Source organism: Alligator sinensis, unplaced genomic scaffold (assembly GCF_000455745.1).
Source record: "Alligator sinensis unplaced genomic scaffold, ASM45574v1 scaffold278_1, whole genome shotgun sequence".
Taxonomy (NCBI): domain Eukaryota; kingdom Metazoa; phylum Chordata; order Crocodylia; family Alligatoridae; genus Alligator; species Alligator sinensis.
This window is the reverse complement of record NW_005841952.1, coordinates 2,792,122-2,806,025: the sequence shown is the minus strand read 5'-3', so window position 1 is coordinate 2,806,025 and position 13,904 is coordinate 2,792,122. Positions and strand designations below refer to the sequence as shown.

At 43.2% G+C, this 13,904-nt stretch overlaps 1 long non-coding RNA gene across 2 annotated transcripts; it reads right to left on the bottom strand.

The window, feature by feature from the left end:
* Positions 1-3,863: 3,863 nt before the first annotated feature.
* LOC102368425 lies at positions 3,864-5,437 on the bottom strand. 2 transcript variants are annotated; one of them, XR_323429.1, is made up of 2 exons: positions 5,409-5,437; positions 3,864-4,503 (listed from the first exon to the last, which is right to left on the bottom strand). It is a non-coding gene; the product is annotated as an uncharacterized LOC102368425 (long non-coding RNA). The 2 variants fall into 2 exon arrangements; XR_323430.1 differs by having other exon boundaries at positions 5,414-5,437.
* Between the last annotated feature and the right edge of the window lie 8,467 nt (positions 5,438-13,904).

The window sequence follows — 13,904 nt, the reverse complement described above, 5'->3', positions numbered from 1 at the left end:
GGAGACTTATATCTAACTCCTGGAGATGCCAGGGCAATCCTGGAGGACTGGCAACCCTACTCAGACCCTCTTGTTAGCCTATTTGCCACTTCCTTCTTTTTGGCTTAAACAGTTGTTAAAATATAAAAACAAAACAAACATTTCTTCTTCCTTTTAACCGTACCCAGATTATTTGCTTATATGTACAAATTTACTGAATACCACAACAACATAAGAAATAAAAATGTATTGTAGAAGAGTTTTCTTGTGTGTTAACAAACTCACTCCACTATCAGCTTTAAATCATGCGTTTCATAAGCTTTTCCCTTTCAAGAAGACTAACCTTATATAGAGGCATGTAGCCACGCATTAATACTTCCCCAGATTTACCCAGGTATTAGTGCCATCAAGTCATTGTTCCATTTCTCCATTGTTCTCTGTTATATCATTTAAAGAACCAAGATGTGTTCCACTTAGTGACCTTATACATACGTGGTTGAATCATTTATATGCAGTCTCCAGATGTTCTTTCTCCTAGTTATTATGTTTTGCTTTGAAAAGTTTGAGCAGATACTAAAAATCCATGGGCCAAACATATGTAGAAAAGTGACTTTTTCTGTATTCTTTGCTGGCTCATGCGTTATGTTCCCACCACACACACTGCACAGCGCTGTACATGTTTGTGCAAATATTGACCTGATTTTAGATGTGCTGAGCTCTTAAAACTCCCACTGAAGTAAAACAGAGCGCAGATGCTTAGCAGCACTAAAATCATAAAGCTCCTAGTGTACAGTCAAACTGTTGCACAGAACAGTGTATACATAACCCTCTGCTCAGGGGGGTTACAGATGCCTTTCTGTCCTCGAGACTTAGCGGGTGCAAGTATTACAGACCTTGACTAGACAAGTCTGCTCTGTTTAGCTCAGGCTACAGAGACCCCTGTTTTTTAGCTTGACACATCCCTGGGGCAGTGACTGCTGTTGCTAAGATGTTAGCTGCCATGTGGCGGAGACTCATCTAGTCCGTGGGCTGCACAAGGACCGGGATAAGCTTCCTCTGTTCAGAAGCAGTATGCAGTCAGGTGGTCAGCGTGTGTTATGTGTTCCTCCTCCCTGGGTCTGATCCTCAGAGGATGTATACATATTGCAGCTGTCAATTAGAAAGATGGGCTGCTTTGTTGCATTTGGAGGGACTCAGGCTTCAGATGCCTGAGGTCCTCAGGATCATTCTCTGGTGTCAGACAAGTTGGTCACCATCAGACATTCAGGTGCATCTGATGGGCCATAACTAAGAGTATAGATCTTACCTAGGATCTAGCAGCCGAGTGTGGTAGCAGGTTGCCTTCCTGCTCTCTGTAACCAACTCAGGTTTGTGCAGTTAGGGGTTTGACTCTGGGTTCACATTGCTGGGATGTCCTGATCTCAAGCAACTGCCCCTCCCAACTGTTACTCACAAGGCTCACTTTTGTTGCCGTAATTGCACAGATCACTGGTTGGCTATGAGGCATAGGCAGGTAAAAAGGTGCCCAGAGAGAAACCTTTAGTAGCTGGGCTAAATATAGTGTTGTGAGACATCACCAAATTTGCCTCCTGCAGGGCCAAGTAAATTGGAGTAGTCGGGTGAACCTACATATTGCTGTACTAGAAAAGACCAATGATATATCAAATCCGATATCCTGTCTCTGGCAATGGTAGGAGCAGATAATCCAGGGGAAAGTATGAATGCACAATTTTGCAATAATCTGTGAATGAAGGATTCTTTTTTTCCTAACATCAGGCAGATAAAGCCCAATGCTTTCAAACTCAGTTCAGTGGCTTCCAGCTCAGCAGTAGGTACTCACAACCTTTTAAGGATGCAAACCGTACCTTAAACGTAATGACTGGCTTAGGCATTGAAGTAGGAGGTTTAATAACCCTTAAAAATAAATGCTTTGCTGAATTAGTGCATATGCAAATGGTTCTCTTAATTTTGATAAATATTTCATTCCCTTCCTGAACTGCAGCAAGTTCTTTGTCTCAATATCATGCTGGAGGAATGAGTTCTATAGATTAATTACATATTATGTAAAAAAAATAATCTATGCTATTAGATGGAAATTTGCTTCACTATGCTTCAACTTCATTAAGTACTACTCGCTTTCCTGTTATAATGAGGGAGAGCTGCAGATCCTGTATTTTTTCTATGCCATGTTTTATGCATTCTTTCTTTGCCTGTCATCTCTGAAGTAAATAGCTTTATTGGGCCTGATTCTCATTAATGCTAATGTGATCAAATAACAGTTCTTTCTAAGTGGATGTAATCTCATCACCCAGAACTAAGCTAAAAGCAGGGGGAGGGGGCAAACCGGCCTATGCTTCAAACTTGCCTTGTACCAAAGGTCCTACTTATTCCATAGGTTTCTCACAGATGAGATGAGACACGACCAGATACAAAAAAACCAAAACAAAGCAAGCAACCCCCCACCTCTTCCACAGTGCTTTTATATAACATTAGACTTCAGGTTGACAGAAGCCAGAAGATACCTTGCTCCCCTTTATAAAATTCTTGTTAGAGCAATAAGAAATAGTGGAGATTGTTACCAGGGAATAGGCTTATCAATTTTCAACAAGCTTGAGTGTGGTGACCATCCTTATGTCCAGACTGCACAGGATGGTGCCACATGGAGCAAGGCGAGATCTACTAGAAACAGCACAACCACACTTATTGCAGCGCTCTACCTGTTGAAAAATGGGATGTAACATACAGAAGAGAGGGGAGCAGACTCAGCGACTGGAAGACGCAGGAGAGAGAAGACAAAAATATGCATTAGAGGTGAGAGCTGGATTTTTGGCTGTAGCCATGTTGCTCTAAGGCCATAGGCAGGCAAGAGAGCATTGAATGAAGAGGAACAGATTAGACCCCCTTGAAGACTTCCCTACCTCAATCTTACCAGAGGTGTTACCCAAGTGACTTTTTTTGTTCAAGATTGGTTTTTCTTGTTGCTCCTTCTCTAATGTGAGGGGAGAAGGGAGGGAATGAATGTTTTTAGAAGTGCTTAAATCCCATTGACTCTGGTGCTTCAATGGCTTTGTGATCTGTTCCTCCTCCCCCCAAAAAGAAGAGTTTTAATACTGTATTGAAATTTACAGTATGTAAAATCTAGACTGAGTTGAGGTGCTTCTGAAAGTTTTGGCTCCCATGTTCACAGCCAACTGCCCTTTGGAGATTAGATGCAAACATATTGCCCAAAATGGGTAGTGACCAGACAAGGTGCAACTGAACAAGCCCTATGCTTTGAAACAGGCAAACAGATAGGAGAATATCAGTAACACTGAAGTACCTGGAGATGTATACATTGCAATGATCATAAAATTGATTTTATTGATAGTTAAATATTAAAATTTCTTTCACCAGCATTCTACACAAAGAGGAGACTTCAGTGGTCTCTCACAATTGGAAAGGTACCCATTATTTAAGGGATTAGTGTTAAAGGAGAAAATGGCTGTATATTTGGCCACTACGTTTTAGATGCAACATTCCTAAAGAAAGAGAGAGATCACCACTTCTAAAAACCCAACACACACAAATGAGCTCCCATGCCACACGTACAAGCATGCTGTCCAGACCCCACCTCAAAACATGATACACCATGTGTTTCACAAGCCAGAGTAGCAAGTAGATCCCTTTCAGTGCAGGACTCGGTCCATCCAGCTCATTCTGGCACTGCAGGCTCAGGGGACTGAGTTCTTGTGCTGGGGGTGCAGACATGGTTTTCACCTTTTTCATTGAAGGGGGGGAGGGAGGGGAAGAAAAAAAGGTATGAAGAGCATGAGATTTCACCATTACTTGGTCTGGAGTCCAAAGTTCAGGCCAGTTCACTTGAGGCATCAGAAGACATGAGTCTGTTGCCTCCCTGCTTTCATCTTCTTCAGTTACCATACCTTCCTGAGACTGGGAAATATCTATCACTGCTAAACTCTGAAGCTTCAAGGCCTGGTTACATGAAGTTGGCCCTTTGGCTGCGATTCCAGCTACTCAGGTCTGTGTCTGAACTCCCCAACACTCTCCATTTGAAAGTTCAGAAAGTTTCCTAGTTCACTGCAGGTGCTTGCTCATCCTCCTTGTCCTCCGAGAAAACAGCAGGTCTTTGGGGCCCCTCATCCTTCAGCTCTCGGGCTCCTGCAGCAGACTGGATCCCACCAGTTCCCATGTTGGTTTCTGATGTAGGCAGCGTTTCATCAGTCCTTGGCACAGCATCTGAAGGAACCTCAGACTCACATGGGAGCTTTTCTGCCTTGATGGTTGATGCCACAGCTTTACGACCCGTAGTTTTCACGTAGAAAACAACAAATGCATCGTCTGTGCTGTATCTGAGCCCCATGCTCCGTGCTTTGTGGCAGCAGCACAGCTTTGAAACCACTCGGAGACCGCTAAAGAAGGGGAGGGCACCAATTAAAACCTCACTGCAGCTGGTAAGGAGGGTAGGGGAAGCCAAGCTTCGGGTAACTAGATCAGCAAGGCTCTGCCAACCAATACCAGCCTCACCTGGAAGACAAAGAGAGCCATGTTAACATCCACATACCTGAAGCAATTAGCAGTGTAAGCAATTACCTACTGCCTGAGGGAGGGTGCCTCACACGCCTCAAGTTTTAAGTGGCAATGCTCAGTCAGATGCTAGCCCTTGTTAGTGCACTACGTAGTGTGAAGTGTGACTTGTTTGAGAGTCAGTTAATTAGCCAGTCATAGCTGGTTTAGAGCAAATTGCTTACAGATTCCAGGTGGAATCCCTCAGGATGCTGATCCAGGAAGAAACAATTCAAAAACAACACAAAAGCCCCTTATTAATGGTCCCTTGGACCCACAGCTGCTGTTAGATTTTTAACTCAACTTGGTAGATATTGGCAGAAAGAAGAAAAAAAAAAAAAACAACAAACCTTCAACCAGGAACAAAACCTCAAACTTAGTCTAGGTTTTCTCCAGAGCACTTAATAGTGCAGGTTTTGGGACACACATTTGGATTTCTCTTTGGCAGTCAGATGCACAGAGACCAACTGGCTTTTCAATCAGATTGTTTCTACACTCTCAGGGGTTAAAGGGCAACCCTGTTGCTCTTGGTCAAGCACTTAGAGGCAGCATTCTTGTAATAGGGGCATTTTTGGCTAGACAAGGTATGACTAAGTATTTCTGTGGTTACACATCTACATTCTCAACAGCAGCAGGGGAAAGACAGATGAAGAATATCTGGGAGAACCACTCATCTCTCCCTAAGGAGAAAAGAAAGAAAAATCTTAGGGTCACCATCTTAAAAGCACCCCTATGCATCCAGACTAGTGACAAAAAAAATTAAGCCAAACTAACAAGCAGTCCCAGCATGACATGGGAGCCTTAAAGAAAAATGAATAAAGATTCACCCCCAATGCAACAGTGAAAGACACTATTCACATAGGCACCTCACCAAACCTCTGCACAAACTCCAGCCCCAAAGACAATGCTAAGCCTTTATGCTCTGATCTTAAATAGGACTGGGTGGTCACACACAATTATTTCCCCACAACTCAGAACATTAGTTCCACGAGCAGCGCTGTTCCTGCTCTCATTTTGGTCCCTGATAGGCACTGCATGATGGAAAGGAATGACTTTTACACTAGTATTTAATGACAGCGTTGACTATGAGTGTATCAGCTTTTGCTTTAACTTTTTGACAATTAAAATACAAAACACTGGCCTATTTATTTAGTTTCCCACAGAGCCTTCCATGCAACTTTAGCAAGTCAATCTGCTGTACCTTTTAATTCAGGATTTACAGTGTAGAAAACCCTGTTGACTATAAATAGAGATGCTGTAGGAAGAATATCCTGTGGCATTATCAGTAGTATGTAGTTTAGTTTCAAACTTAACCTGCACCCACCTCAGCATTGTGGAGTTTGTCACTTTTCCATGGCTGCGGATTAGATAGATGTTCCTTGTCTAAGGTATTCACATGTTTTCAGGCACTGCAGGAGTCTTCTCTTCCTCACTGGTGGATGGTGAGATGTATGGACACACCTGCAATTTAGGAGTAATTCTTTCCAAAACCATGCCCACAACAAAAGCAGGAGTCGAAAGGCAAGTTATAGTTCACGCCCCAGAGGCAAAGGTGGATTCAGATCTGATGATATGGATTAGTTCATCTGAGCTCAATAGTAGCATAGCATAACTATCAATGGATAGTTCATATGAGCTCAGTGTGAAGCATGACTACCATTCTCAACCTCAAAATAAATTTATGTCTTTGGGGCCCGGTGTTTCTATCTCCATCCCCTACATATTAACTCAGCTTTAGGTTCCTGCCTTTCCGTTCAGTCAAGATTGTGTCAATCCTTAATATTTTTCTTGCTCAAGTCCACATCTGTGCTACTTAGAAACAAAGAGGCCCCACTATTTCTCGTGTCTGTTAGTTCTGAAGTCACCTTCTGGCTGGCTTTCTTAAGTATAAGTGGGTCTTTGGTGATAGGTATAGCTAATGCACCATGAAAATAAAATATGAATGAACAGGTTTATTTCATTCCTTGAATCAGACATGGTAAAAGCTAGATACCTAAAAATGGGTTAAAATAGGGGGAAGGGTTGAACGGTGGGATATTCTGGAGCAGTGGGTGGGCAAGGTGACTTTGATAGCACTATTCTAAATATATTGGGATGGCAAGCTAGAGAAATTGGGGAAGGGAAGTAATAAGACTGGGACAAAAATTGGATGAAAGAGAGTGGAGAAAGGATGAACTGTGATGAAATTTTGAGGGGGATCAAGATTTAGCGAGGCGGGGTCGTCTATCCTGCACCCTCAACTCAGAACTATGCCGGGTTTGTGCCGACTGGCTCTTTGTTCTGTCTTCCTCCCACCTGGGTGGCTCACTCCCTCCTTTCCTTTGTCTTCCCATTTCCTCCTAATATCCCTACTGAAAGGATTTAGGCAACAGAACAAACTAAAACAATAAGGAAACTATTGTGATCTTTGCTTGCATACACTGCTCCTTTTCCTTCCCCTTATGCTCTGTCTGTCTCATTTTTACTTGAACCAACGGGCTCCCAAGGGAGGTGGTGCTCTCCCCTACCCTGGGAGTCTTCAAGAGGAGGTTGGATATGCATCTAGCTGGGGTCATCTAGACCCAGCACTCTTCCCTGCCTATGCAGGGGGTCGGACTCGATGATCTATTGAGTTCCCTTCCGACCCTAACATCTATGAATCTATGAATGATTCTCAACCAGGGTACCATGACACCCTGGGGTGCCTTGAGCTCCTTTCAGGGGTGGCATGAGGTGCCACACAATGTTAGCTCTGTTAGGTGAGAAAACATGATTCAGGAGACAAACCCAGAGATTTTAATTCCAAGTCCATCGTGTTAAAAGCACTCCGACCTATTGTGGTCCTTCTGAGTTCTCTGAGACAGAAGACATTTCTCTCTTATCTTTCTGTCGTCAAAAATCAAGGGAAAACCAAGAAACGACATTTTCCAAAGGGTGCCTTGACTCTATCAAAGAGTGCCTTGAGTCTAGAAAGCCTGAGAACCGCTGATTTAGATTGGGACAGAAGCTGTCTCTTATTCTGTCATTACAGTGCCTAACATGATGGTGTCTCATTTTCATTTGACCCCTATTAAGCACTGCTGTAAAAAAACCCATGAGAAATGGATAGTAGCACTGAAGTTGTAAATCTACACAGCTAATGGAGTTGCTAGAGAGACCCAGTGTATTTCTAATGCACCCATCTCAGTACCCTGGATGACAGGAAAGTGAGTAAGAAAGCACCCAGAGGGAAAGCAGGCAAAGTAAATTTTTCAGAAAATAAGTATTGGGAGAGACACTGAAAAGCTAAAGAGCTGAAGCTCAGAATTAGCATGGAGGCTAAAAATATTGGAAGCTTGAAATATATCGAAATATATGGAGGCTTAAAAATATTGGAACATGCAACTATCACCAGGGAGAAATGGCAAAAATGCCCCCAAGGAGGTGTCTTTTGCTCCTTTGTGATGGCAGCACCAAAGGAAGCATCAGTGAGAGAAGAGAACCGAGATGTCAGCAGAACAGGGAGTAACAGATGGCGTGAAGGTGAATCAGCACAGAGGAAAGTCCCTTTGCCTTAGCCAGAGTTGGTCATTGGTCAACAGCCCTGGTAAAGGCAATTTTGTTTAAGAATGAGAGCCAAATTGGCAGGCAAGAAGCCATATGAACAAGAAGCATGTGCCAGGGTTTGAGGCACAAGAGGACAGATGGTAACAGAAGGGAAACGTGGCACTGGGGATAAGGAAAGGCATCCAGAACCGTTAAAAAGGAGTGGGTACAAAGAAGCATGTAGCAGAAATATATCCAGTAAGGTATCACAGGGAGAAGAAAGGAAGGAGACCCTTTTAATTTATCATTTGACTGTGTCTTGCATTCCCATGCCCCAAGCTATAGCATCTACCATTGGAAAAGATAAAGGCCGGAGAGCTAAAGTTGCTCGACTAACTTTCTGCAGAGGCAGCAGAGCGGAGGGGAGAGGAACGCAGCTTGGATTGCTTTGTATCTGCGCATGTATTTAATGCAATTTATTGAGGTGTTGCCAAGCGCAAGCCAAGCTAAGAAAGGAAAGTAAAACAGTGCTGTTTAGCATAGCCAGCTGACAGGATGGTACCGTTCCACTGTCCAGTGGCTCTTGTGGTTGTGGAAGAAAGAAAAACAATGTAGAGTATGAGGTAGGGACTTACGGCGCTGCCATGACAGAGGGAAGTGAGTGCAGTTACACAGATTGCAGGGTGACCGTATCAGCATCCGCCATCCTTCAGGGTCACTTAAGGTGTGTCTTTACAAGCCATGTTACTACTACTTCTCTTGCCAGTGAAAGCTGTATGGAGTTTGAGTTATTATAGTATTGATGCATGAGGCATATTAGTACCACGATTCCTTCAGTATAACAACTGCAGTTTTGTAGCGGCAATGGTGAGAGAGAGTGGTTAGCAATCACTCTGGCACTTACAGAGGAGACAGATGGTTTATGCTGTGTAAGATTCTCTCCATGACTTGCTGCATGTAAATACAGCTGAGTGAATACATGGGTGGCTAAAGATGACACATTTAGCCATATATGGAACTCATCTTTTCTATTAACTTAGAGTCTAACAAAATGCTGCTCCTTCCAAGCTCCAGGATGAGCCTCCGTGAAGCTCATCAGCTGCAGGTATGGCTTACTAGTATATCCTTTGTATAGGATGCCCCCAGCTTTTTTATGCTTCTGTATATTGACAGCAGGGTTTTAATGCTGCACACAGGGCCCTGAGTATATGCTCTCTGATTAGAAAGAGGAGTCTAATACATGCAACATTGACACAGCTTTATTTTATCAGCACAAAACCTTATTGATACGTTAATATGTCAGAACATGGTCCTGTAAATTCAGGTTGCAATATGCAGACTTTCATGAGTCTTGCCATCCTATTGCCATGCAGTAGCACATCTCACACCAACTCCTGTTACAGCATTTTGAGAGTTGCATAATACCTTTGGAAGTATTTTTTTGTACTGATTGATAAGTGTCAGTTTGCCTGGAGCGGTGATTAGCATAGACTCATGAAGAGAGGGAAGCGAGCACAGCTGTGTGTTAAGTCACAAGAAGTCAACTGTGTGCAGGATAATCAGTATGATAAACTGGAAAGTCGTGGGGAACAAGATGAAGGATGGGGGATGCCTGGCCTTGCAGCATTTGCTGAGTGCATGAAGTTTCCCTTTATTTGTAGTTTATGGGAGTCCTCATTATCATAAAGAGGGGAAACCAGAACCCATTTCTGCTTTTGCTAGATTTGTAGCTCTAGTATTTTATTTACCCAGTGCAAACACTCCCCCTCCTTTCTTGGCTTTTGGTACATCAGCAGAAGGATGTGGGAAAACTGTTGCTCTTTTCAGATGTTCTCGCCTTCATCTCTGCAGCAGACTGGATTTCCATGTCCTCTTCTGCACTCACGACCATGGCCTTTCATCCTTCTGTATATTTGTTTGCCTATCAGCCTCCCCGAGCCATTTCTTACCATGTTTTCCCTGTGTCTGGAGGTGTGTGGCAGTGTTACAACCAGAGGATGGAGCGGTGGGGGTGAAGGATTTGCTTTTCCTTCTAGAGGGCACTAGTTAGTTAGGGTTGAGTGTGAAGGCTGTGCGGGCAGGGGAGTGCTTTAGTGACAGGCTCCTGTAAGAGGTAAAGCCACATTATACCTTATTCCCTGATAAATAAAACCCCACAACAAAGCTTCCCTGTTGACTGTAGAAATTACACCAATGCGCCTCTTTGAAGAGCAATGCTGTCATGCAACCAAGACTAATATTTTCCATATCTCCCACTGAACTGTCCGTCGCTGGATTGCTGCACAAAGCACAATACTTTTACTGTCAGTCACCATTTAAATACAAGCCATATTTTGCAGCATTTATCCAACAAAAGGAAGGAACATTTTCTTCTAAAGTTTATTTAAATGATTGATTCATTTGCTCAGTTTACAGTTTCACCCACAGAGCTCATGCCTTGTAAGAAATTTAAGTCATAAGAGAGTTCATCTGTAGCACTGTTAGCTTTTCTTAGAGAAGCTACGCTAATCAATCATACTGTATTCTAATCACTTGAGACCAGGCAGTCCAAATAGTTCCACCGTAGTTGTGCTAACTTGAGAATGCTGGAAAGGTAGAACATGGTTTTCTCAGAAGATTGAAGCCCTTGCCCCAAACCTAGCCATTCTCTGAACAGCAGTTACATTGACTACTATTATGGCTAAATAGACCCATGGACAATACAAATTATTTTTGCAGCAAGGGAGAAAATAGCCCAATACTTCCATTCTGTCAGGTATGCAGTTACAAAGATATACATCTTAGTAGTACAAAAACAATACTCCCGATACACCACATTACGGGAAATTCCCTTCTACACCAAACGCATGCCTTCTTCAGCCGCAGAAAACCTAGTGAGGGATAGCGATACCTGTTGTTGCCCTCCACATATTTAGAGTTGTCATAGTATTGTGTTGTAAGGAGGCACAGCAGTACAGTTGAGAGAGAAATCAGAAGTCCTCTAAATGATATAAAAGCAATGACTGGTGCTCTAGAACTGGTGACCTTTCTAGGGAGGATCAAATGGAATAACTAATCTCAGCCCCAGAATTTCCAACTTTGTGACCTCTTAGCTCAGAAGAGATAAACGTTTAGGGCTCTGTTTGCACCCATGTCCCTTTCAAATAAAAACAAAATCGAGGTTCTGCAGTTGTATTAGTCCATTCGAAGTCACCTTCTCCTTGTTCCTCCCCAGTGAGCTCTATTCAAGTCTGCACAACGTCTGCGTGAAGACACAGGCTTTATGCAAGCCTATTATCCATACTTTGTCCTGGAGTCTGTTTGTATTACTAGAGCATCCTCTTGGAAAGCTAGCTGTGCCCAAAATATATGCAAGGCAGCAGTTTGTAGTTTTGACAGGTAGAATAGGGCAGAGGGTGGATTTCAGTCCTGTACTTCAGTCTAGCAACTGACTTTGGTTATAAAATACATCTTTAACATAATTTCTTCTCAAATTTTTGTTAAGTCACCAAAATCAGCTCCTGCAAGGACCGTTGTATCGCCAGTAAATATGATCTCATCACAGCAGTAAATGCTGTCATTAGCAAATGCTTTTATTGTTGGATTTCAGTTGACTTAAAGTCAAAAGTATGGCCTTGGAATCAACCAAGAGAGAAGGCTGAAAATAGAAGCCTAAATTACCAACAAAATGTGTTCTATGCCCTCTCTCTCCTATGACTGTTATTGCTAATAGGAGGAATTGCTCGTTGCCAAAAATATTTGAGCATCAGCAAACCTGGAAGGAGCAGCAAGGGGAAGTCTGATGGAGAAACCCTTGCATCTCAAATGATATTGCCAAAACGCCATTGGAAATCACACCTCAGTAGATAGGTTTATAAGAGTCTGATGTGGTAAATATAGGCTATAACAAAAGCATTCAGTACACCAGATGTTTGAAGACCCAGTAGTGTACTACTGATTACATGATGCAGATCTTGCATATTTTTACAGGGCTGGAAATCATCTTATAATTGCCAGGAAACTGTTCTCTAGAGATCAATTGAGATTATGTATCAAGACCATCCTAATATAAGTTAATAATGTTTGCAGCAATATGAATCATTCCATACTTGGCTCCTCTGTACCTGCTGTTTTATGCTGTAAACCCTATTGCTGCCTATGAAGGTACCATTAAAGATAGTTATGCAGCTTTTGTCTGTTCCTTCAAGCGAAGTCATTATCATTATACTCCTGCGGAAAGCAAACAGCAGTGCATGTGTCAAATGAATGTTGTGAACAGAAAAGGACGTGGGATAATTTTGGTTGGTAAAACCTGCACTCCCAAATGCCACCCCCCTCCAGCAGGTTATTTAACCCCTTATACAGAGCATGGGTAACAACTCGTGGTAATCCACCACCCCATGTCCTTTTAATTACCTATTAAGCCTCCTTCAAGTTGCAAATGTTTTCTTCCTTTGACACTGCATTTTTGAGTGCCAGACCTAGGAGCTCACTTGCAGCACAGCAGGAGGTTTCTTTCCCAAAGGCTTTGGTTCCACTTGCAAGAACATCTCAGCTGTCAGGCCTTTCTTTTCCTCTATCCAGCCCCAACAGCACCCCATCTACTACGTGGCCTAGAATCTTTCCAGGGTTAATGTTAAGGGATTAGGTGAATAGGCATAGTCATAGCGTACAACCATTGTAACGGTTAGCATAGTTTGAAAAATGTCAAGAAGAGACTTTCAGGGGTGTACTTGGTAGCCGTGTTGGTCTGAGACAAAAAAACATACAAAAAAGTAGGCAGACAAGGTTCCTTGGGTGAATCTGATATCGTTTATTAGACCAACCCAAATAGTTGGAGAATGGTTATTAAGCAAGCTGACTCCCCAGGTCTCTCTTCCCACCCCCATCCAGCCTCTCTCTCACCCATTGACTCCTCAATCTACGTTTTCACTGACTACCTACCTGTCTTGTAAGCATACCAGCCCAGCCGCTGGCTTCTATACTTTTCATTCCATCCAGGAAGATCATACACCAACTGCTGAAACTTCCTTAGCCTGACAAAGGGTTTTTGAATCCCAAAGCTTGCTTAATAACTATTCTCCAACTATTTGGGTTGGTCTAATAAAAGATATCAGATTTCCCCAAGGAACCTTGCCTGCCTACGTCCTTAGACCAACATGGCTACAACCTACACTCCTGCAACATACAAAAGACTAGAACTCTTGGTTTAAAGAAGAGACTCTGCAGTTACAGAATCCAGAAGGTTTCAGCCCCAAGTTGTCATCCATTGAATGAAGCGGGAGATGTTGCATATGCTTTGAAACAGGGCTTAATCAGGTATAGCTTCGAGGATGGGGAGAAGACCTGAGAAAGTGTTCAGGAGAGATTCAGGGTTTCAGACATTGCATCTTGGCCTTTCTAGCTGTACAGAACTTAAGAGGTGAAACATCAATTTCTAGGGCAGGAGGAGACACTAGTTTTGGCAGGCATGCTACACGTTAGCTTTTTACCCTCCAGATGCCACTCTGACCCCCTTCCCAATCTACCTCTCTGTCTTGTTCCCTGTGCTCTCCCTCCCAAGATAGCAGCAAGCAGAAAACAGGGCTGGTCTGACACTAGGCTGCCTGTCCCCTCCTCACTCTGCCATGCACAGGAGCTGCCCCTACCTCTTGTGGCACATCCCACTCTAGTTCAGGGGGGCTCTCTACCCATACCCACTAGCAACTCCCTGGCTTAGGCAGTGAAGGCCCTTCAGATGGGGGATGGAAGGGCAAATACAAGTCACTTCACACATAGTTGTGTGTGTGTTGCAAATGCAGAAGTTTGTCTAAACAATACTTACTCCAGTTACAATGCACGAGTTCCATAGGGCCCATACTAGGACCACCCTGTTTTTG